The sequence below is a fragment of the Oncorhynchus keta genome, chromosome 26, assembly GCF_023373465.1.
Source record: "Oncorhynchus keta strain PuntledgeMale-10-30-2019 chromosome 26, Oket_V2, whole genome shotgun sequence".
Classification (NCBI taxonomy): Eukaryota; Metazoa; Chordata; class Actinopteri; order Salmoniformes; family Salmonidae; genus Oncorhynchus; species Oncorhynchus keta.
The window spans coordinates 6,359,867-6,383,503 of NC_068446.1; the positions used below are offsets into that span (position 1 = coordinate 6,359,867).

Sequence of the window (23,637 nt, forward strand, 5' to 3'; positions counted from 1 at the left end):
ACACTAACACACACACATGCCAACACACACACACATGCCAACACACACACACTAACACACACACACACTACACACACACACACACACACACACACACACACACACACACACACACACACACACACACACACACACACACACACACACACACACACACACACACACACACACACACACACGTAAGTCCCCAGAAGCACCGCTGGAGGAAAAGATGCACAGCTGTAGTAAAAAGCACAATCTTTTCACCCAAACGAGGCAATAAAGGTGAGGAATAGATTCAATAATGTCTTCCATTCTACAGGCTGTAATAACCAGGAACACAGCAGCCGATACGACACAGCCAGACAAAAGCAGGGGTACATTAATATTAAGTTGCCTTCCCGAAAATCCATTACATTTGGATAACTCACCAGTCGCCACATAAAACAGGGAATATCACTATCATGTGTAGCACAGGCTCAGTGATGAGTGTAATGGAAAGAGGTTTATTTGATAGAGGTGCTCTTAACACCCGCCCCCACATGATGAAGAGAGAGCTACACTGGTGCTGTTTTTAATACTCTCGACAGGCCATCAATTAGGCCTAAGATAATGCGGGGGTGATAAACAGGTACTAGTCTGTGAATTAGGATAATGAAACCGAGGTTTCAGACTCGGTAGGGCGTGACGGCGTGATAAACGCAGTGGCTGAAGTGGCTGTACATGCACTGTACACCTCTATCGCATAGATAGTTCTGCTGTGTTTTACTGATTGGCTATCTCTAGCAGTGTCCCAAATGCCACCATGATCCCTATGTAGTGCACTACTTTTGACGAGGGCCCATAGGGTGCACTATAGACTGTAAGGCATATGGTGGCATTTGTTCTCTCTCACATGATGGAATCTCTGCTCACACTAGTCAACTCGATGATCCAGTGAGCTGCCTCAAAGTCAAAGTCAGAGAAAGGCCTTGGGGAAGAGATGAGAGGAGAGGAGAGGAGAGGAGAGGAGGAGAGAAAACAGGTTGGCAGAGTGTGGCACTTGCGGCGCCACGATGGTGGGTTCGATTCCGACCACTCGCGTGTAAAATGTCTGCACGCGTGACTAAGTCGCCTTTGATAAAGCGTCTGCTAAATGGTATATATGTTAAATCATATATTAGAAACAGTAGACGGAGAGAGAGGGAACACTAAATAAGGCAAAAACGAAAGAAGGAAATGGACAAGAGGACAGAGAGAGGATGGATAAAAGTAGATCAAAAAAGACAGGTAGAGAGAGAAAAAAACGACAGAGCGGGAGAGAGTGTGTCAGGAGGGCGTAATAGAGTGCCTCCTCCCCCCTACATCTTCCTGTCTCCCCCCTGGTGTGTGGGCCTAAACTCCCTGTATCCCTCCCCACACCCTGGCTGGCTGAGTGAGATTTACTGCATCATTAGTCTACGCTTACACAAACACACCCCACACCATGAATTATACATACACCAACACAAAGGATGGATGGATGGAGACAGATGAGAGAGACATAGAGAGAGGGAAAGAGAGAGAAAGGAGAGAAAGAGCGAGTAGAGATAGGTAATGAAGGGGATACAGATAGGAGAGAGAGGGAGGGAAAAGAGGGGAAGAAAGGGAAGGAGGAGGAGGGGTGACAGTAGGGGTGTATGGGGGTAAACCCTGTCCACAGACTGAGGAATATCAATGAGTAGGAGACTGGCAGGTGTTGGACTCAGAAGAAACTGGGCTGTTACTAGTCACTAAGGGCTGACGAATGAACAACACACACACACACACACAGATTCACACACACACACTCACGGAGGCGCGCTTACTACATACAAGCACACAAACTGCCAGACAAGCATTCCCCTGTGGCCTCCTGAACTACTGTCCGTTTGACACATACTCGTGGGCAGAAATCATACACACTGAAATATAGGGCACACACACATGAAGGGGCATCCTATACTCTACGGGTCAATATGCTTTAATTAAACATTCCCCACAGTTACTGCTAACCTCATACATGCCCACACACACACTAACACAAACACACTAACACACACACACACTAACACAAACACATGCTAACACACACACACTAACACACACACATGCTAACACACACACACTAACACACACACACACACTAAGACACACACACATGCCAACACACACACTAACACACACACACACACACTAACACAAACACATGCTGCTAACACACACACATGCCAACACACACACACATGCTAACACACACACACACTAACACAAACACATGCTAACACACACACACTAACACACACACACACATGCTAACACACACACACTAACACACACACACACATGCTAACACACACACACACATGCTAACACACACACACACTAACACAAACAACATGCTAACACACACACACTAACACACACACACACATGCTAACACACACACACTAACACACACACACATGCCAACACACACACACACATGCTAACACACACACACTAACACACACACATGCCAACACACACACACACACACTAACACACACACATGCTAACACACACACACTAACACACACACACACACATGCTAACACACACACTAACACACACACACACACACACACTAAGACACACACACATGCCAACACACACACTAACACACACACACACTAACACACACACACATGCCAACACACACACACACACACACACACTAACACACACACATGCCAACACACACACACATGCTAACACACACACACTAACACACACACATGCCAACACACACTAACACACACACATGTTAACACACACACACTAACACACACACATGCCAACACACACACACTAACACACACACACTAACACACACAAACACACACACACACTAACACACACACACATGCCAACACACACACACTAACACACACACACTAACACACACACACACCACACTAAGACACACACACATGCCAACACACACACTAACACACACACACACACACACATGCTAACACACACACACACTAACACACACACATGCTAACACACACACACTAACACACACACACATGCCAACACACACACACATGCCAACACACACACACTAACACACACACACACTAACACACACACACACACACACACACACACACACACACACACACACACACACACACACATGCTAACACACACACACTAACACACACACATGCTAACACACACACACTAACACACACACACTAACACACTGCACCATAACGTGTTGAAACCTCCAAAGTCTTGTCATAATCCCCACACTGAGAAGGAGATCAGGATAAAAAGATTACTCGACTTGTAAGACTTTTAAGACTTTAAGAATACAATGAATATATTCCTCTGATTTGTGTCTTTGTGATTTAATCTGAACAAGTGGAATGTTTGTAGCGGTTTAATCTTTAGCCAAATTATTTCATTTATTTCATATTAAAGATCATAACACTTCCGAATGTACATTCATGATTCATACAAGAGCATACGAATCACCAACTCAACGTCCATGCAATTTTTTGCCAGTCTAATTGCTCTTCTCATGTTGTAAGGTACGTCCCAAATAGCAGCCTTTCCAGTGCACTACTTTCGAGCAGAGCCCTGGTCAGAATAAGTGGACTATGAAGAGAATAGGGTGCCATTTCAGATCACAGAGTAGGTCTTATTTATATGGATCCTCATTAACCTTCTTCTCACGGGAGAACGTGTGTGTGTTCTGTGTGTGTGTGTGTGTGTGTGTGTGTGTGTGTGTGTGTGTGTGTGTGTGTCGACACTGAGGGTCAGTCTCCACTGTGTCTCTAAGCCGACAGCCGTTTTCAAAACGTGTCATTTTCATAAGTACTGTCTAGGAGGGCAGCTTTCATAATCCCTGTGTCTCCATGAAGGAGAAACACCCCATTAATTATCAGCAATCTGCCTCTGGTGAGGTCAGGTAAAGTTTGTGAAATAAACACAAGCGGTTATGCTTCTTCACTTCTAGTCCAGATGAGAAGCCACAAAACATTCAATCAGTTGAACACTGTGAGACCTTTCAGTTTCTGTTCTGATCCTATTGGAAAGTCTATACATCCCATATACATATACAGTACCGGTCAAACGTTTGGACACACCTACTCATTTTGTCTTTATTTTTTAAATGTTCTACATTGTAGAATAATACCGAAGACATCACAACTATGAAATAACACATATGGAGTCATGTAGTAACCAAAAAAAGTGTTAAAACAAATCAACATATACTGTATCTTGTATTCAAGATTATATTAAAGTAGCCACCCGTTGCCTTGATGACAGCTTTGCACACTCTTGGCATTCTCTCAACCAGCTTCATGATGTAGTCACCTGGAATGCATTAATTTAATTGGTGTGCCTTGTTAAAAGTTAATTTTATGGAATTTCTTTCCTTCTTAATGCGTTTGAGCCAATCAGTTGTGTTGTGGCAAAGTAGAGGTGGTTTACAGAAGATAGCCCTATTTGGTAAAAGACCAAGTCCATATTATGGCAAGAACAGCTCAAATAAGCAAAGAAAAAAGGCAGTCCATCATTACATTAAGTTATGAAGGTCCGTCAATAAGGAACATTTCAAGAACTTTGAATGTTTCTTCAAGTGCAGTCGCAAAAACCATCAAGAGCTATGATGAAACTGGCTCTCATGAGGACCGCCACAGGAAAGGAAGACCCAGAGTTACCTCTGCTGCAGAGGATAAGTTCTTTAGAGTTAACTACACCTCAGATTGCAGCCCAAATAAATGCTTTACAGAGTTCAAGTAACAGATGCATCTCAACATCGACTGTTCAGAGGAGACAGCGTGAAATCAGGCCTTCATGGTCAAATTGCTGCAAAGAAATCACTAATAAAGGACACCAATTATAAGAAGAGACTTGCTTGGGCCAAGAAACACGAGCACTGGACATTAGACCAGTGAAAATTTGTCCTTTGGTCTGATGAGCCCACATTTTAGAGTTTTGGTTCCAACCACCGTGTCTTTGTGAGATGCAAAGTCGGTGAACGGATGATCTCCGCATGTGTGGTTTCCACCGTGAAGCATGGAGGAGGAGGTGTGATGGTGTGGAGCTGCTTTCATGGTGACACTGTCAATGATTTATTTAGAATTCAAGGCACACTTAACCAGCATAGCTACCACAGCATTCTGCATCGATACGCCATCCCCTGGTTTGCGCTTTGTGGGACTATCATTTGTTTTTCAACAGGACAATGACCGAAAACACACCTCCAGGCTGTGTAAGGGCTATTTGACCAAGGAGAGTGATGGAGTGCTCAACCCAATTGAGATGGTTTGGGATGAGTTGGACCGGAGAGTGAAGGAAAAGCAGCCAACAAGTGCTCAGAATATATGGAAACTCCTTCAAGACTGTTGGAAAAGCATTCCTCATGAAGCTGGTTGAGAGAATGCCAAGAGTGTGCAAAGCTGTCATAAAGGCAAAGGGTGGCTACTTTAAAGAATCTCAAATATAAAATGTGTTTATTTGTTTAACACGTTATTGGTTACTACATGATTCCATGTGTGTTATTTCATAGTTTTGATGACTTCCCCATTATTCTAAAATTTAGAAAATTGTAAAATAGAGAAAAACCTTCAATTGGTAGGTGTGTCCAAATTTTTAACTGTTACTGTTACACACTCATAGACACACACACACACACACACACACACACACACACACACACACACACACACACACACACACACACACACACACACACACACACACACACACACACACACACACACACACACACATACATACATACATACATACATACATACATACATACATACATACATACATACAGTACCAGTCAAAAGTTTGACACACCTACTCATTCAAGGGTTTTCTTTATTTTATACTATTTATACTCCGGACCCTGCAGTCCAAATAGTTCCATATTTCTTAATTCCATTATTTTACTTTTTAGATTTGTGTGTATTGTTGTGTATGGTTAGATTCAGTATTACTGCACTGATGGAGCTAGGAACACAAGCATTTCGCTACACCAGCAATAACATCTGCTGAACATGTGTATGTGACCAATAAAATGTGATTAGATTTGATAGTTTGCCCCGTGAAGGTACGCGAGGAGAGACGGATCAGCGGATGTTGAGTTCCACATCATTTATTATAAAGTGAAACTTAGCAAAAACAAAACAATAAATCAATAACAATAACAACGAAACGTGACTGCGTGGTGCACATGCGCAAAACACTAAATAACATCCCACAAATGCAGGTGGGGAAAAAGCCTACCTAAATATGATCCCCAATCAGAGGCAACGAGAACCACATTAACACCAACATAGAAATAGCACCAACATAGAAATTTCTATACTAGATCACCCCCTAGTCACGCCCTGGCCTACTACACCACAGAGAACTACGGGCTCTCTATGGTCAGGGCGTGACAAAAGGACATGCCTGAGTTACTTGGTTCATTTAGTCCATGGTGGAGTAGTGCATTGGTGATGCTGGCTGTGAAGAGGGACCGGTTAATTCATTGAACAGTCATCTTCATGAAGATTTATCTCACGTGGGTTTTACGGTAGTTCACTGGGCGTTGTGCGTGTGCGTGGGCGTCGCCACATATTACGGTCCTCTGAAAACTGTCGTTTGAACAGAGAAGGAGGGGTAAAAAGCTTTTGCTAGTTCAAAAAGGGGGAACTCTAAAACTCAACAACAACCCCTAGAAGCCCATTGCATGTACAGATGGGGTTAATAACTGGCTCATGGATCAACTTCATGAGAAGAGATAGGGAGAGGAGTCCAGTTCATTATTTTATTCAACCTTTATTTAACTAGGTAAGATAGTAAAGAACAAACTCTTATTTACAGTGACGGCCAAACCCTCCCCTAACCTGGACGACGCTGGGCCAATTGGCTCAGACTCAAGAAGACCGTCCTCTGATGCTGCCATGTGTGTGTGTGTGCGTGTGTGCGTGCGTGCATGTGTGTGTGTGGGTGTGTGCAATGCGAGGCGAAGGTTTAAAGTTCAACACAATGACTTTTCATCCAAATCCCCAAAAAGTGAGAGCTGATTGACTTCCATACAGTGACCACAGATTTAATTAACACTGGGATAATATATGCAGGCAGGGAGTTGGTATTTACTAATGAGTCCTGATCCCTACTCTGTGATATTTGAACGGGGAGTTTAGGCTCCTCCACACCACCTTTTGAAATCCTTTCAACGGCGCTGACTGCATGAAACAGGGTCTGCATCCCAAATGGCACCCTATTCCCCATATAGTGTACTACTTCTGACAAGGGACCATAAGGATCTGGTGCCATTTGGCACCATCTGGTTCCATTTGGGACACACGTGGGGTATCAGACAAGGCCTTCATCAGGCTGGTATTCTGGTACTCTCTCGCTCCCCTGTCCTTAAAATGTGAAATCCATTTCAGGGCGAGAGGAGATTTATCTCTGATATTAGACTACATTTTAAACGAAGGCTCAGTGACTTCGGTCGAAACGCTGACCAACGGTTAATGAGTTGTATTTAAAAATGTATTTAAGTGTCACTCCACAATGATACAATCATTTTTAAAAACACTGATTTTTTTCTCACTTCCTTGTGGACCACTCAAACTAGGTTTGGAGACACTACAGATGAACGCGGTCAAATGTGTTTCAGGCGTCATCTATAATACATCTATACACATGTACCGTATGCAACGTGACCCTGCAAACTGAGTAGCCAGGGAGAGAGATAATACATCTATACACATGTACCTTATGCAACGTGACCCTGCAAACTGAGTAGCCAAGGAGAGAGATAATACATCTATACACATGTACCTTATGCAACGTGACCCTGCAAACTGAGTAGCCAAGGAGAGAGATAATACATCTATACACATGTACCTTATGCAACGTGACCCTGCAAACTGAGTAGCCAAGGAGAGTGCAAAATCTATACACATGGGATAGAACGGACCCTGCAAACTGAGTAAGGAGAGAGATAATACATCTATACACATGTACCTTATGCAACGACCCTGCAAACTGAGTAGCCAGGAGAGAGATAATACATCTATACACATGATGCAACGACCCTGCAAACTGAGTAGCCATAGATAGATGTAGAACGTGACCCTGCAAACTGGACCAGGAGAGTGATAATACATCTATAACATGTATAGATAGATAGATAGATAGATAGAGTAGCCATAGATAGATAGATAGATCTCGATAGATAGATAGATAGATAGAGGGACGTGTAAGAGAGAGATAGAGAGAGAGAGAGATAGAGATAGATAGATAGAGAGAGAGAGAGAGAGAGAGAGAGAGAGAGAGAGAGAGAGAGAGAGAGAGAGAGAGAGAGAGAGAAAAAAAAAAGTGAGAGGTAAATGGAAGACTGGAAGACAGAGGAGGAAAGTGAAAACAGGCAGGGAGAGATAACCAGTCTGAGTGAAAGTTCCCTCAGTCCTCCCCCTCTCTTCTGAGTGTGAACAATAAGGACTGTGGTAAAGACAAACAAAAAAGGGTATAAACAGGGTCTCTCTCTCTCTCTCTCTCTGTTAGTAAGCTGACAGGGCGGAGGGGTGTTAAATCTCCAGTGCAGAGGGGCCATTAGCTGGGTCTAGACCGCGGATCTGTCAGTGCCGGGGGGGAAGAGATATAACGTGACACCACCCCTCTACACGCCACAGGAAATTTCTCCCGAAAACTTCTTTTAAGGGTTGTTTAGTGGGCGTCACGCTGGGCATTAAAACACCAACATTTCCTCTACTCCTACTCTGGGCTTAATGAGAGATATGGAGGGGGGAGAGAGGGGGACAGGCACTATCTGAGCACTTGGGCTAATGCCAGCCATGACAAGTGAGAGATGGCCAGTTAGCATGTCAGAATGTCTAATGTCTAATGGCTAATGTTAGCAGAGGTGCATTGACTTAGTCCAACAGTCCTGATGCACCTTCTATGAGTATGAGACGTTTGACAATGCACCTGACATATCACATATATTTTTATTCCATGTAATACATTTCCTCTATTTCTAATCTATATGGCATAAATTGTGTTGAGTATAAATCCACATACACTCACATACAATACTTACAGTACATTTACACAGACTACTAGAATGCACTTGAAAACACACACCTAAACCCCTCCAAGCCAGCTCCATACACATGACCCAGCCCAGAGCAAAACGTTTCGACGACCTTCAGCTAGGAAGCAGTGAGGACCAGCGGTCACTAATTTAGCATGAAAATAGGAGTGATGGAAATGCATTACATTTGTGCATTGGGATCAGTTTTCGCCCTATGAATGACATGTACAGTGGGGGGGGAAAAAGGAAACGTGGGATGTTTCATCACATGGAAATCACTGAGGTAGTCATGCATCGTTCGATAACAGATCAGTCACACTGACTTACTGATACAGTATTAATATAACAGATCAATCACACTGACTTACTGATACAGTATTAATATAACAGATCAGTCACACTGACTTACTGATACAGTATTAATATAACAGATCAATCACACTGACTTACTGATACAGTATTAATATAACAGATCAATCACACTGACTTACTGATACAGTATTAATATAACAGATCAATCACACTGACTTACTGATACAGTATTAATATAACAGATCAATCACACTGACTTACTGATACAGTATTAATATAACAGATCAATCACACTGACTTACTGATACAGTATTAATATAACAGATCAATCACACTGACTTACTGATACAGTATTAAAGGACCAATCCGTGATATGTACAGTCTTTATTGAGCGTTTAACTAAATGATATATAACTAGTCATTTGACTGAATTCATCTGGAATTACCATTCAGCATTTACAGTATAAAGGCTTTGTGACTGCATACGTCTCGCCACATAAACTAAAGTAACATATGGAATTGTTTTAATGACGGTCATACCAAGGTTCATCTAGCTATTGGATTTGGAATTGTATTGGTATAAAACAAAAGAATGATTTGATGAAACATTGAATTTCGCCTCATGACTATTAGCCCCTAGAAACACGTTGAATAACATATTCATACAGAATAAAATAGAAAGCCACCCCCCCCATACTTTATACTGAATACTTTATAAATGCACTGTATACTTCCGTTCATTTTTTAAACTGGTACCGGGCTACCTTCGGACGAGTCTTGTGAGGCTTGTGGTCTACAGCAAAATAACCAATATGTTCGTGAGAGTCTCACCTTTCCACAGAGGGGTCTCAGTAGCATGTAGCCCAAACTGTTCGGATGCTACAGACAGAAGTTGGCAGATCGGCGCTACCAAGTCCTGTGATGCTTGTTGGGGGGTTGTAGAGCAAAACAGAGAACATCATCATGTTCGTGATAATCTCATCTTTCCATAGAAATGTTTTTTTGTAGGCCAAACCGTTCACTGCAGAAGTTTTCATGACAGGATCCATTTTTGGGATGTGTCATATTTTAAACCGACAGATTTTGATGGTGAATTTTGTATTATGCTAGATTCCCGCGGGGGCACAGTCATCGACTCTAAGGGGTACATTTTCTGCGTTATCTGTTCAATTATTTATGACTGTTGTCTTAAAACACACAAACCAAATCGATGCATACACTTCTAGAGGCAAGCAGTGTGTGTGTTTGTGTGTGTGTGTGTGTGTGTGTGTGTGTGTGTGTGTGTGTGTGTGTGTGTGTGTGTGTGTGTGTGTGTGTGTGTGTGTGTGTGTGTGTGTGTGTGTGTGTGTGTGTGTGTGTGTGTGTGTGTGTGTGTGTGTGTGCTGCTGTGTCTGGGGCAACATCAATTATCCAGGCCTAGAGAGAGCTGCCCCCCTGACCCTCAGTCCAAAGCAGTAAGCAGCAGGACACAAATCCCATTTCTTCCTGAAGCCGTATTGCCGCTGTCTCTCACCTGGGTTCAAATACTATTTGAACTCTTTCAAATACTTTCAGCATTTGCCTTAGCCTGCCTAAAGTGCCAGATGGGGAGTTTGCACTTTTTCAACTATTCTATTAGTCAATTTAGCCGGGAAAACTCAATCAAGCCCAGCTAAAGTGTCTGAAATGGGTTTAAATCATTTTTGAACCCAGGTCTCGCAGCCTCATGCCTCAGCCCTGTAGAACAGAACAGAAGACGGGGAAAAAAAGGCCTGTCAGTAATATCAATCAGTTTAGACCCAGAGTTACAAATCAGTGTTCAAATCCAGCCAAGCAGAGGTCCAGTTCACAGCGTTCACAGTGTTTCAACGAGGGCGAACCACCGCATGACACAACTCAGCTAGCTGCACGACCGACCCAGCCAATCACATCAGAGTAAGTGGCGAGTCAAGAGGAAGTTAGGCAAAAGAAAGACAAACAGAGAGAGAGAGAGAGAGAGAGAGAGAGAGATGAGTGATCTTCAGTTTGTTGTTAGTCACAAATTCTGTCTGTTAAACACACATGGAAACACTAAGGAAGTCACGAAGATTCAACTCGCCTCGCCTCTCCTCACGCCTCGCAGTGTTGACATGAGAGGAAGTGGCAATGTCTGAGAAGGACAATGAGTGCTAAACTCCAGCTATAGCACATAGACATGTCCTATGTCCAAAAGTGAACTCTCCCGTCTTCTCGTTCTCTCCTGTCCTCTCCTCTTCCTTTCTCTCTTCTCGTTCTCTCCTGTCCTCTCTTCTTCCTTTCTCTCTTCTCGTTCTCTCCTGTCCTCTCCTCTTCTCGTTCTCTCCTGTCCTCTCCTCTTCCTTTCTCTCTTCTCGTTCTCTCCTGTCCTCTCCTCTTCCTTTCTCTCTTCTCGTTCTCTCCTGTCCTCTCCTCTTCCTTTCTCTCTTCTCGTTCTCTCCTGTCCTCTCTTCTTCCTTTCTCTCTTCTCGTTCTCTCCTGTCCTCTCCTCTTCTCGTTCTCTCCTGTCCTCTCCTCTTCCTTTCTCTCTTCTCGTTCTCTCCTGTCCTCTCCTCTTCTCGTTCTCTCCTGTCCTCTCCTCTTCCTTTCTCTCTTCTCGTTCTCTCCTGTCCTCTCCTCTTCCTTTCTCTCTTCTCGTTCTCTCCTGTCCACTCCTCTTCCTTTCTCTCTTCTCATTCTCTCCTGTCCTCTCCTCTTCCTTTCTCTCTTCTCGTTCTCTCCTGTCCTCTCCTCTTCTCGTTCTCTCCTGTCCTCTCCTCTTCTCGTTCTCTCCTGTCCTCTCCTCTTCTCGTTCTCTCCTGTCCTCTCCTCTTCCTTTCTCTCTTCTCGTTCTCTCCTGTCCTCTCCTCTTCCTTTCTCTCTTCTCGTTCTCTCCTGTCCTCTCCTCTTCCTTTCTCTCTTCTCGTTCTCTCCTGTCCTCTCCTCTTCTCGTTCTCTCCTCTTCCTTTCTCTCTTCTCGTTCTCTCCTGTCCTCTCCTCTTCCTTTCTCTCTTCTCGTTCTCTCCTGTCCTCTCCTCTTCCTTTCTTTCTTCTCGTTCTCTCCTGTCCTCTCCTCTTCCTTTCTCTCTTCTCGTTCTCTCCTCTCCTCTCCTCTTCTCGTTCTCTCCTGTCCTCTCCTCTTCTCGTTCTCTCCTGTCCTCTCCTCTTCTCGTTCTCTCCTGTCCTCTCCTCTTCCTTTCTCTCTTCTCGTTCTCTCCTGTCCTCTCCTCTTCCTTTCTCTCTTCTCGTTCTCTCCTGTCCTCTCCTCTTCTCGTTCTCTCCTGTCCTCTCCTCTTCTCGTTCTCTCCTGTCCTCTCCTCTTCTCGTTCTCTCCTGTCCTCTCCTCTTCCTTTCTCTCTTCTCGTTCTCTCCTGTCCTCTCCTCTTCCTTTCTCTCTTCTCGTTCTCTCCTGTCCTCTCCTCTTCTCGTTCTCTCCTGTCCTCTCCTCTTCTCGTTCTCTCCTGTCCTCTCCTCTTCTCGTTCTCTCCTGTCCTCTCCTCTTCCTTTCTCTCTTCTCGTTCTCTCCTGTCCTCTCCTCTCCTCTTCCTTTCTCTCTTCTCGTTCTCTCCTGTCCTCTCCTCTTCCTTTCTCTCTTCTCGTTCTCTTCTGTCCTCTCCTCTTCCTTTCTCTCTTCTTGTTCTCTCCTGTCCTCTCCTCTTCCTTTCTCTCTTCTCGTTCTCTCCTGTCCTCTCCTCTTCCTTTCTCTCTTCTCGTTCTCTCCTCTCCTCTCCTCTCCTTTCTCTCTTCTCGTTCTCTCCTGTCCTCTCCTCTTCCTTTCTCTCTTCTCGTTCTCTCCTGTCCTCTCCTCTTCCTTTCTCTCTTCTCGTTCTCTCCTGTCCTCTCCTCTTCCTTTCTCTCTTCTCTTTCTCTCCTGTTCTCTCCTCTTCCTTTCTCTCTTCTCGTTCTCTCCTGTCCTCTCCTCTTCTCGTTCTCTCCTCTCCTCTCCTCTCCTTTCTCTCTTCTCGTTCTCTCCTCTCCTCTCCTTTCTCTCTTCTCGTTCTCTCCTGTCCTCTCCTCTTCCTTTCTCTCTTCTCTTTCTCTCCTGTTCTCTCCTCTTCCTTTCTCTGTTCTCGTTCTCTCCTGTCCTCTCCTCTTCCTTTCTCTCTTCTCGTTCTCTCCTCTCCTCTCCTCTCCTTTCTCTCTTCTCGTTCTCTCCTGTCCTCTCCTCTTCCTTTCTCTCTTCTCTTTCTCTCCTGTCCTCTCCTCTTCCTTTCTCTCTTCTCGTTCTCTCCTCTCCTCTCCTCTTCCTTTCTCTCTTCTCGTTCTCTCCTGTCCTCTCCTCTTCCTTTCTCTCTTCTCGTTCTCTCCTGTCCTCTCCTCTTCCTTTCTCTCTTCTCGTTCTCTCCTGTCCTCTCCTCTTCCTTTCTCTCTTCTCGTTCTCTCCTGTCCTCTCCTCTTCCTTTCTCTCTTCTCGTTCTCTCCTGTCCTCTCCTCTTCCTTTCTCTCTTCTCGTTCTCTCCTCTCCTCTCCTCTTCCTTTCTCTCTTCTCGTTCTCTCCTGTCCTCTCCTCTTCCTTTCTCTCTTCTCGTTCTCTCCTGTCCTCTCCTCTTCCTTTCTCTCTTCTCGTTCTCTTCTCGTTCTCTCCTGTCCTCTCCTCTTCTCGTTCTCTTCTCGTTCTCTCCTGTCCTCTCCTCTTCCTTTCTCTCTTCTCGTTCTCTTCTCGTTCTCTCCTGTCCTCTCCTCTTCTCGTTCTCTCCTGTCCTCTCCTCTTCCTTTCTCTCTTCTCGTTCTCTTCTCGTTCTCTCCTGTCCTCTCCTCTTCTCGTTCTCTCCTGTCCTCTCCTCTTCTCGTTCTCTCCTGTCCTCTCCTCTTCTCGTTCTCTCCTGTCCTCTCCTCTTCTCGTTCTCTCCTGTCCTCTCCTCTTCTCGTTCTCTCCTCTCCTCTCCTCTTCCTTTCTCTCTTCTCTTCTTAACCTTAAAACACGTTTGGAGCATCTCCCTCTGGTGCAAAATACGGCATGTTCATATCTGGAGTGTTTAGAGTGTTTTTTTAATTTATGTTTGTTTTAAGCCTTAAACCTTACATTCACCATTTGCCATTTAATGCCTAACCTTAATATTTCGTAATGAATGCCTAAATGTAACACTAACCTTAAAACTTTGAAGTGAATGCTTAAACTTATCTTCAAACACTTTGAAATTTGATGTTTGGGACAACTTTGAATTTTGACGTTCGAGAAACATGGACGAATTCTGACGTTTGAATGTGAGAGCTTGTTGTGATAGGAGAAAACTGAAGATGAATCAACAAAATTCTAGTTACTCCACAATGTACATAATGTTGCTGCTACTTATGACCGAAAATAACTTCTGGACATCAAGACTGCAATTACTCACCACGGTCTGGCGGACTATGTATTTTTGTAAATAACAGCTGGTGCACGATATCTAAGGAAGTCTCAAGGTTTTGCTCGTCGGAGGAAGAGTATCTCATGATAAGCTGTAGACCACACTATCTACCGAGAGAGTTTTCATCTGTATTTTTCGTAGCTGTCTACATACCACCACAGACTGATGATGGCACTAAGACTGAATGAGCTGTAAGAAAACAAGAAAACGCTCACCTAGAGGCGGCGCTCCTATCGTTTAAATTATTTTTTAAATAATAATGGCCAAATATTGTACAATCCAGGTTTGTAAAAGCTTTCAGAAACGTACCCAGAAAGACTGCAATCGCTGCCAAAGTTGATTCTAACATGTATTGACCGAGGGGGTTAAATACCTATCTAATCAAAATATATTTTCATTTTCAATTAATAAAACAAAAAGACAATGAATCCTACTTTGTAACACAACAAAATGTGGGAAAAAACGCTGATGCTCGCACCTTGGTACAATCAGCCAGAAGGGAGGCACAGATGCATGTACTGAGTGGGCAACCCTAGTGGCGAGAGCGATGGGCTTACTGAGAGAGGCAACAAGTTGACTTCTAGCGGGAAAGTCGGCCACATGGGAAATTATCCCTGCAGCTCCGGAGCCTGGAGCATGAAATTGAAGCCGTCCGGACGGAGCATCTGACTAGAACCTTCCCTCATATTCAGAATAATTAACTATAGCACTACTCCTGCACAGCACTATAATACCTTCCCATCTATTGTCTCCCCGCCAGGGCTCCATTGAACTGGCAAGGTTACCGACACCATGCTACAGAGGAAGTAGTGGAACTGATACTGAGAGAGAGATGAGAGACAAGTGGATTGTTTCACTTTTGTTTATTATCTATTTCACTTGCTTTGGCAATGTAAACATATCTTTCCCATACCAATAAACCCTTTGAATTGAATTGAACTGAATTGAGAGAGAGAGAGAGAGAGAGAGAGAGAGAGAGAGAGAGAGAGAGAGAGAGAGAGAGAGAGAGAGAGAGAGAGAGAGAGAGAGAGAGAGAGAGAGAGAGAGAGAGAGAGAGAGAGAGAGAGAGAGAGAGAGAGAGAGAGAAAGCAGAGCTGCAATGCTAGAGTACAGCTAAACCGTTTAGGCCAGCTAAGGACTACAGTATGTTTAAACAGGGAGACAAGGACTAAACCGCTACATAACAATGGCTGAACAGTCAGGGTATACAACTCCCGATAATGTGTTTATTATTGTGGCGGTTTCAATGACTTTGTAACAACAACGGATTACACACGTCACCTCAAACAAGAGCTGAATAATTTGAATTCCCACTCTGAAAACATTCTCTGTCTATAAACTATGTTTGAAGGACCAATTCTGGTTTGCAGGACTTTAAGAGGTTACTACGTGGGTTGACTGCATGTCTGAGGGGTTGAGAAAAAAGATAGAGCAGTAGAAGAGAGGGAGTGTGGGAACATTAAGATGGAGGATAAATTACACTTGAGACAGTCAAGGCAACAAGGTTTTACAACAAAGTCGGTTAACACGAACAGGGGCTCTACACATTAAACTTTTACTATGGGCGTCTGTATTTATCTTGCAAACTGTGTTTTGTAAATGTACCGAGAGACCAGATCCATCCCTAAACCTGTTCAAAATCAACATCAACACAAAGGTAAGTCCATTTCTCACAACCCTCCCCCATAATACACCTAAGGGGTTAACCCCAAACACATCCACCCAGCCGCCCACCCACCCATCAACCTCCTTACTCTGAAAGAGTAGTTTTATTTAAAACACCCACCAGGCTAGTTTATTTTTCACATTTGTAATTAGGGTCCGCTCCTGACGAACTGTCTGAGGGCCCTACTTAATCGGATGCCAGAGGCCTCAGGGGCCACACATTGATTCCTTCACTGGGAAATAAATTCAATCAGATGCATTATTAAACTGACTGGGAATCAGTGGGGAGGGCGCGCATGGCAGACGGACGGCAAGGATGGGTTGGAGGATGAGGGAAGCAGGAGGAGTGAAGGTGGAATGTTAATTGCAGACTAATCAAAGCCGAGAGAGTGAATCAAGAAAGGGAGATGGAGGAGAGATTTGAGCAGCGGATGAGAGGGATGATGGCTTGAGGAGGGATGAGCACATGCACATACACACGCATACAAACACACACAAACACACACAAACACACACACACACACACACACACACACACACACACACCACACAATGTGTGAAACCTTTGAACATTTCTCCCAGTGATTCAACCTTGATTAGAGATAACAAGTCTTAATGAGAAGTCCAGTAATCAGATGAAACACCTTAGAGATGTTCCTTCCTCTGAATGCTAAACACCGTGGGCACTAGTCTGCTGTCGATCACACGAGTCCTTGGCCCACCCAAATTACACAGTCTAGCAACAGAATATATGAATGTCTCTTTGACAATGCTTTGAATTTCATCTCTCCAAAATAAGGTCAATCTAAAGTGACAATGTGGGTTATTTTCCTGCAGTAAAGAATATTGAATAAAAACAAATCTGAAGAGATCAAAACGCTTGTCAGCTCTGTCTTTGCTTTGGATGTCAGGTTGTATGGATTCGGAAAACCGGGAGAATATAATATAATATCAAAGCAAATCACATCGTATTGGTCACGAACACATATTTCATAGATGTTATTGTGGGTGTAGCGAAATGCTTGTGTTCCTAGCTCCAACAGTGCAGTAGTATCTAACTATTCACAACAACACACACAAATCTAAAAGTAAAATAATGGAATTTAGAAATATATAAATATTAGGACGGGCGATGTCAGAGTGGCATTGGCTAAAACAGTAGAATAAATATAATACAGTATATACATATGAGATGGGTAAAGCAGTATGTAAACATTATTAAAGTGGCAGAGTGCCCCCGGTGATGCGTTGGGCAGACCACACCACCCTCTGGAGAGCCCTGCGGTTGCGGGAGGTGCAGTTGCCATACCAGGCGTTGACACAGCCCAACAGGATGCTCTCAATTGCGCATCTGTAAAGTTTGTGAGGGTCTTAGCGGCCAAGCCACATTTCTTCAGCCTCCTGAAGTTGAAGAGACACCGTTGCTCCTACTTCACCACACTGTCTGTGTGGGTGGACTATTTCAGACAGTCAGTGATCTTCACGCCGAGGAACTTGAAGCTTTCACCTTCTCCACTGTGGTCCCGTCGATGTGGAAAGGGGCTTGCTTCCTCTGCTGTTTCCTGAAGTCCACAAAATTGAGGGAGAGGTTATTTTCCTGGTATCACTCTGCCAAAACCCTCACCTGCTCCCTGTAGGCTGTCTCGTCATTGTTGGTAATCAGTTCTACTACTGTTGTGTCGTCTGCAAACTTGATGATTTAGTTGGAGGTGTGCGTGGCAACACAGTCATGGGTGAACAGGGAGTAAAGAAGGGGGCTGAGCACGTACCCTTGTGGGGCCCTATGTGTTGAGAATCAGCGAAGTGGAGGCATTTTGTCCTACCTTCACCACCTGGGGTGGCCCGTCAGGAAGTCCAGCACCCAGTTACACCGGGCAGGGTTCAAACCCAGTGCCCCGAGCTTAATAATGAGCCTGGAGGGTACTATTGTGTTGAAGGCTGAGCTATAATCAATTAACGGCATTCTTACATAGGTCCAGATGGGATAGGGCAGTGTGCAGTGCAATGGAGATTGCATCGTCTGTGGATCTGTTTGGGCAGTAAGCAAATTGAAGTGGGTCTAGGGTGTCAGGTAAGGTAAAGTTGATATGATCCTTAAATAGCCTCTCAAAGCACTTCATGATGAGAGGGGTGAGTGCTATGGGCAAAACTTTCTTGGGTACAGGAACAATGGTGGACATCTTGAAGCAAGTGAGGACAGCAGACTAGGATAGGGCCACGGAGAAGGAAAGCCCACAGTCCTTGGTAGTGGGCCGCGTCGGTGGTGCTGTGTTATCTTCAAAGTGGGCAAAGAAGGTGTTTAGCTTGTACGGGAGCAAGACGTCGGAGTCCACGTCATGGCTGGTTTTCCCTTTGTAATCTGTGATTGTCTGTAGACCCTGCCACATACGTCTTGTGTCTGAGCTGTTGAATTGCGACTCCACTTTGTCTCTGTACTGACGTGTGTTGCCAGTTTGGTTGCCTTTCGGAGGGAATAACTGCACTGTTTGTATTCAACCATATTCCCAGTCACCTTGTCATGGTTAAATGTGGTGGTTCGCACTTTCAGTTTTGCGTGAATGCTGATATCCATTCATGGTTTCTGGTTTGGGTAGGTTTTAATAGTCACAGTGGGAACAACATCCCCTCTACACTTCCTGATGAACACAGTCACCTTGTCCGTGTATACGTCAATGTTATTCTCAGAGGGTACCTGGAACATATCCCAGTCCGCGTGATCAAATCAATCTTGATGCATGGATTCCGATTTGTCAGACCAGCGATGAATAGACCTTAGCATGGGTACTTCCTGTTTGAGTTTCTACCTATAGGAAGGGAGGAGCAAAATGGAGTCGTGATCTGATTTGCCAAAGGGAGGGTGGAGAGGGCCTTGTAGGCATCTCGAAAGGGGGAGTAGCAGTGGTCAAGTGTTTTTCTACACTACAGTCAATGTGTTGATAGAACTTCAGTAGCATTTTCCTAAAATTTGCTTTGTTAACTTCTTGGATATAGGGGGCGCTCTTTTAATTTATGGATAAAAAAACGTTCCCGTTTCAAACAAGATATTTTGTCATGAAAAGATGCTCAACTATGCATATAATTGACAGCTTTGGAAAGAAAACACTGAGTGAGTACCACAGAACTGATGCTACAGGCGAAACCAAGATGAAATTTCAAACAGGAAATGGCCCAGATTTTGAAGGCGCTGTGTTCCAATGTCTCCTTATATGGCTGTGAATGCGCCAGGAATGAGCCTACACTTTCTGTCGTTTCCCCAAGGTGTCTGCAGCATTGTGACGTATTTGTAGGCATATCATTGGAAGGTTGACCATAAGAGACTACATTTACCAGGTGCCCGCTTGGTGTCCTCCGTCGAAATTATTGCGTAATCTGTCGATATTATGGAGTTAATTTGGAAAAGAGTTTGGCATTGTAATGACTGAATTTTCGGGGTTTTTTCTTAGCCAAACGTGATGAACAAAACGGAGCGATTTCTCCTACACAAATAATATTTTTGGAAAAACTGAACATTTGCTATCTAACTGAGAGTCTCTTCTTTGAAAACATCCGAAGTTCTTCAAAGGTATTTTATTTTATTTGAATGCTTTTCTTGTTTTTATGAAAATGTTGCCTGCTGAATGCTAGGCTTAATGCTATGCTAGCTATCAATACTCTTACACAAATGCTTGTGTAGCTATGGTTGAAAAGCATATTTTGAAAATCTGAGATGACAGTGTTGTTAACAAAAGGCTAAGCTTGTGAACCAATATATTTATTTCATTTCATTTGCGATTTTCATGAATAGTTAACGTTGCGTTATGGTAATGAGCTTGAGGCTATGATTACGCTCCCGGATACGGGATTGCTCGACGCTAGAGGTTAAAATCCCCAGCTACAATAAATGCGTCCTCTGGATATGTCGTTACTGTTTTCATAAAGTCCAGTGTAGTTCCTTGAGGGCCGTCGTGGTATCCGCTTGAGGGGGAGTACACACGGCTGTGACAATAACCGAAGACAATTCTCTTGGGATGTGATACGGACGGCATTTGATTGTGAGGTGTTCTTGGTCGGGGGAACAAAAGCACTTTCTGTATGTTATCACAATCACACCATGAATAGTTAGTCATGAAACATACACCACTGCCTTTCTTCTTCCGGAGAGTTCTTTATTCCTGTCTGCACAATGTACTGAGAACCCAGCTGGCTATATGGGAGGGGACAGTATATCCCAAGAGAGCCATGATTCCGTGAAACAGAGTACGCTACGGTCCCTGAAGTCTCTCTGGAAGGAGATCCTCACCCTGAGCTCGTCTATTTTATTGTCCAGAGACTGAACATTCGCAAGTAATATACTCGGAAGCGGTGGATGGTGTCGGACTTGAAGTCCCCTCCGAATACCTCTTTTCCGCCGGCGTCATCTTGGAGCAGCCTCTGGGATATGTTCAAATGCCTTGGGGGTACAAACAAAGGATACATTTCAGGAAAGCCGTATTCTTGGACTTAATGCTGGTGAGTTACCGCCGCTCTGATATCCAAAAGTTATTTCCGACTGTATGCAATAACACAAAAAATGTTCTGGGCATGGACCTTCTGAGTGGCGCAGTGGTCTATGTCCAGTGCTAGATGTGTTACTACAGACCCCGGTTTGATACTGGGCTGTGTCGCAGCTGGCCATGACCAGGAGACCCATGAGGTGATGCATAATTGGCCCAGCATCGTCCAGGATAGGGCAGGGTTTAGCCGGCCGGGATTACCTTGTCCCATTGCGTTCTAGCAACTCCTGTGGAGGGCCGGGCGCATGCACGCTGACATGGTCGCCAGGTGGACAGTGTTTCATCAGACACATTGGTGCGGCTGACTTCCGGGTTAAGCGAGCAGTGTGTCAAGAAGCAGTGCGGCTTGGCGGGGTTGTGTTTCAGAGGACGCATGCTTCTCGACCTTCGCCTCTCCCAAGTCCGTACGAGAGTTGCAGCGATGGGACAAGACTGTAACTACCAATTGGATATGACGAAATTGGGGAGAGAAAAGGGGGTCATTTTTAAAAATTACAAATAAATACATATAAATGGGCTAATAATGAATTGACACACCCCAAAAAGTTATACTGAAAAGTTGCTTAGGAGATAGCTAAGCTGCCATGTCTGTCGTCGCCATCTTCTGAGTTATTAGTGTGATTTATCTAGCTCTGAGAACCCCTGTAAGCTATGGATCAAGCACAGTGGGGAAGAGTGGATGGATATGCTGAAGGAGACCAGAGCACAGCCTTTCAGTGGATGGATACACTGCTAGAGAGGGGTTCTAGAGACGACACTAATTTGACATGGGAGCTGAGGTCGATACAAAGTCTTGATTGCTGCAGCTTTCCCACATTCTCAGCAGAGTCAGCTAGTGAGTGTGTGTATGTGTGTGTGTGTGTGTGTGTGTGTGTGTGTGTGTGTGTGTGTGTGTGTGTGTGTGTGTGTGTGTGTGTGTGTGTGTGTGTGTGTGTGTGTGTGTGTGTGTGTGTGTGTGTGTGTGTGTGTGTGTGTGTGCATGTGTCTATGTTTCTACAGTAGGAGTTGAGCAGTTCCTCACCTGTAGCTTCCTTTAAAAAACACCCACAGGAGACCTCCACTCTGCTACACATGGCCCTCACCTCTCCAAAACCCATTTAACCTCTCAGCAGAGTCCAGAGCTACGAAGCCATGCACATTCACATTGCTTGCAGTGCAGTGTGTGCTCTGCTTGTCACCCAGACAGACCCCTTCTCTCAGGGTTGTACCTGTCTAGCATAGTGTCTGTGTGTTGTGTTCTCAATCTCTTGGTGGCTTCTCTCCTTAGAACAATCTCAGAGCCTGCCCGAGTCACCGATGTCTAATCAAATACACACTCAGGGTGAGACTGCAACCCCCCATCTCACACACACACACACACACACACACACACACACACACACACACACACACACACACACACACACACACACACACACACACACACACACACACACACACACACACACACACGCACACGCACACGCACACACACACACACAGCAGGCCTTCCAAACAGCAGCCCAAGGTCACCCTTTCTCCAGTGTGTCAGATCTCGACACCATTTCCAGCACGGCTTTTTCCTCCATACTGCTTCTGAAAATTGCTTGCAGCTGCTGTTCTGTTGGCGGCCCATACAGAAGTCCTTCTATACAGTACGGTAGGAACGAGCAGGGCCAAGGGGAGAGGAACTGGCAATGAGAGAGACATTTTTTTTGCCATTTGAACCAGCAGGCAGAGAGCACTATATAAGAGCATCAGTAAGGATGAAGCTAATTCATTCCGGATTGTCTCTGACACAGTTGATGTGAGTATACAGTGCATTCGGAGAGTATTCAGACCCCTTGGCTTTAAAAAAAAAAATAATAACATTACAGCTTTATTCTAAAATGTATTAAATTGTTTGTTTCCCCCTAATCAATCTACACACAATACCGCAACTCAACAATAACCCCTAAAAGCCCATTGCATGTACAGATGGGGTTAATAACTGTCTCAAGAAACAGTCCAGTGCATTATTTTGATTTAAATTAGACCTTTATTTAACGAGGCAAGACAGTTAAGAACAAACTCTTATTTACAATGACGGCCAAACCCGGACAACGCTGGGCCAATTGTGCACCACCCTATGGGCCTACCAATCACAGCCTGATGTGATGCAGCCTGGATTTGAACCAGAGACTGTAGTGACACCTCTTGCACTGAAATGCAGGGCCTTAGACCGCTGCGCCGCTCGGGAGCCTAAATCTCTCTCCAGATCTCTCCAGAGATGTTCGATTGAGTTCAAGTCCGGCTGGGCCACTCAAGGATATTCAAAGACTTGTCCCAAAGCCACTCCTGCATCTTGGCTGTGTGCTTAGGGTCATTGTCCTTTTGGAAGGTGAACCTTCACCCCACTCTAGAGCAGGTTTTCATCAAGGATCTCTCTGTACTTTGCTCCGTTCATCTTTGCCTCAATTCTGACTAGTCTCTCAGTTCCTGCAGCTGAAAAACATCCCCACAACATGATACTGCCACCACAATGCTTCACCGTAGGGATGGTGCCAGGTTTCCTCCAGATGTAACGCTTGGCATTCAGACCAAAGAGTTCAATCTTGGTTTCATCAGACCATTGAATCTTGTTTCTCATGGTCTAAGAGTCTTTAGGTGCCTTCTGGCAAACTCCAAGCGGGCTGTCATGTGCCTCTAGCAAAGTGTCTGAATACTTATGTAAATAAGGTATTTCTGTTCTTTTATATTTAATAATTTT

At 44.4% G+C, this 23,637-nt stretch overlaps 1 protein-coding gene across 5 annotated transcripts in view; it reads right to left on the bottom strand.

The window, feature by feature from the left end:
* Window positions 1-23,637, bottom strand: part of LOC118358625 (low-density lipoprotein receptor-related protein 8-like) — a 277,435-nt gene that overhangs the window by 133,695 nt on the left and 120,103 nt on the right. The gene's annotated exons all lie outside the window — the stretch shown is intronic.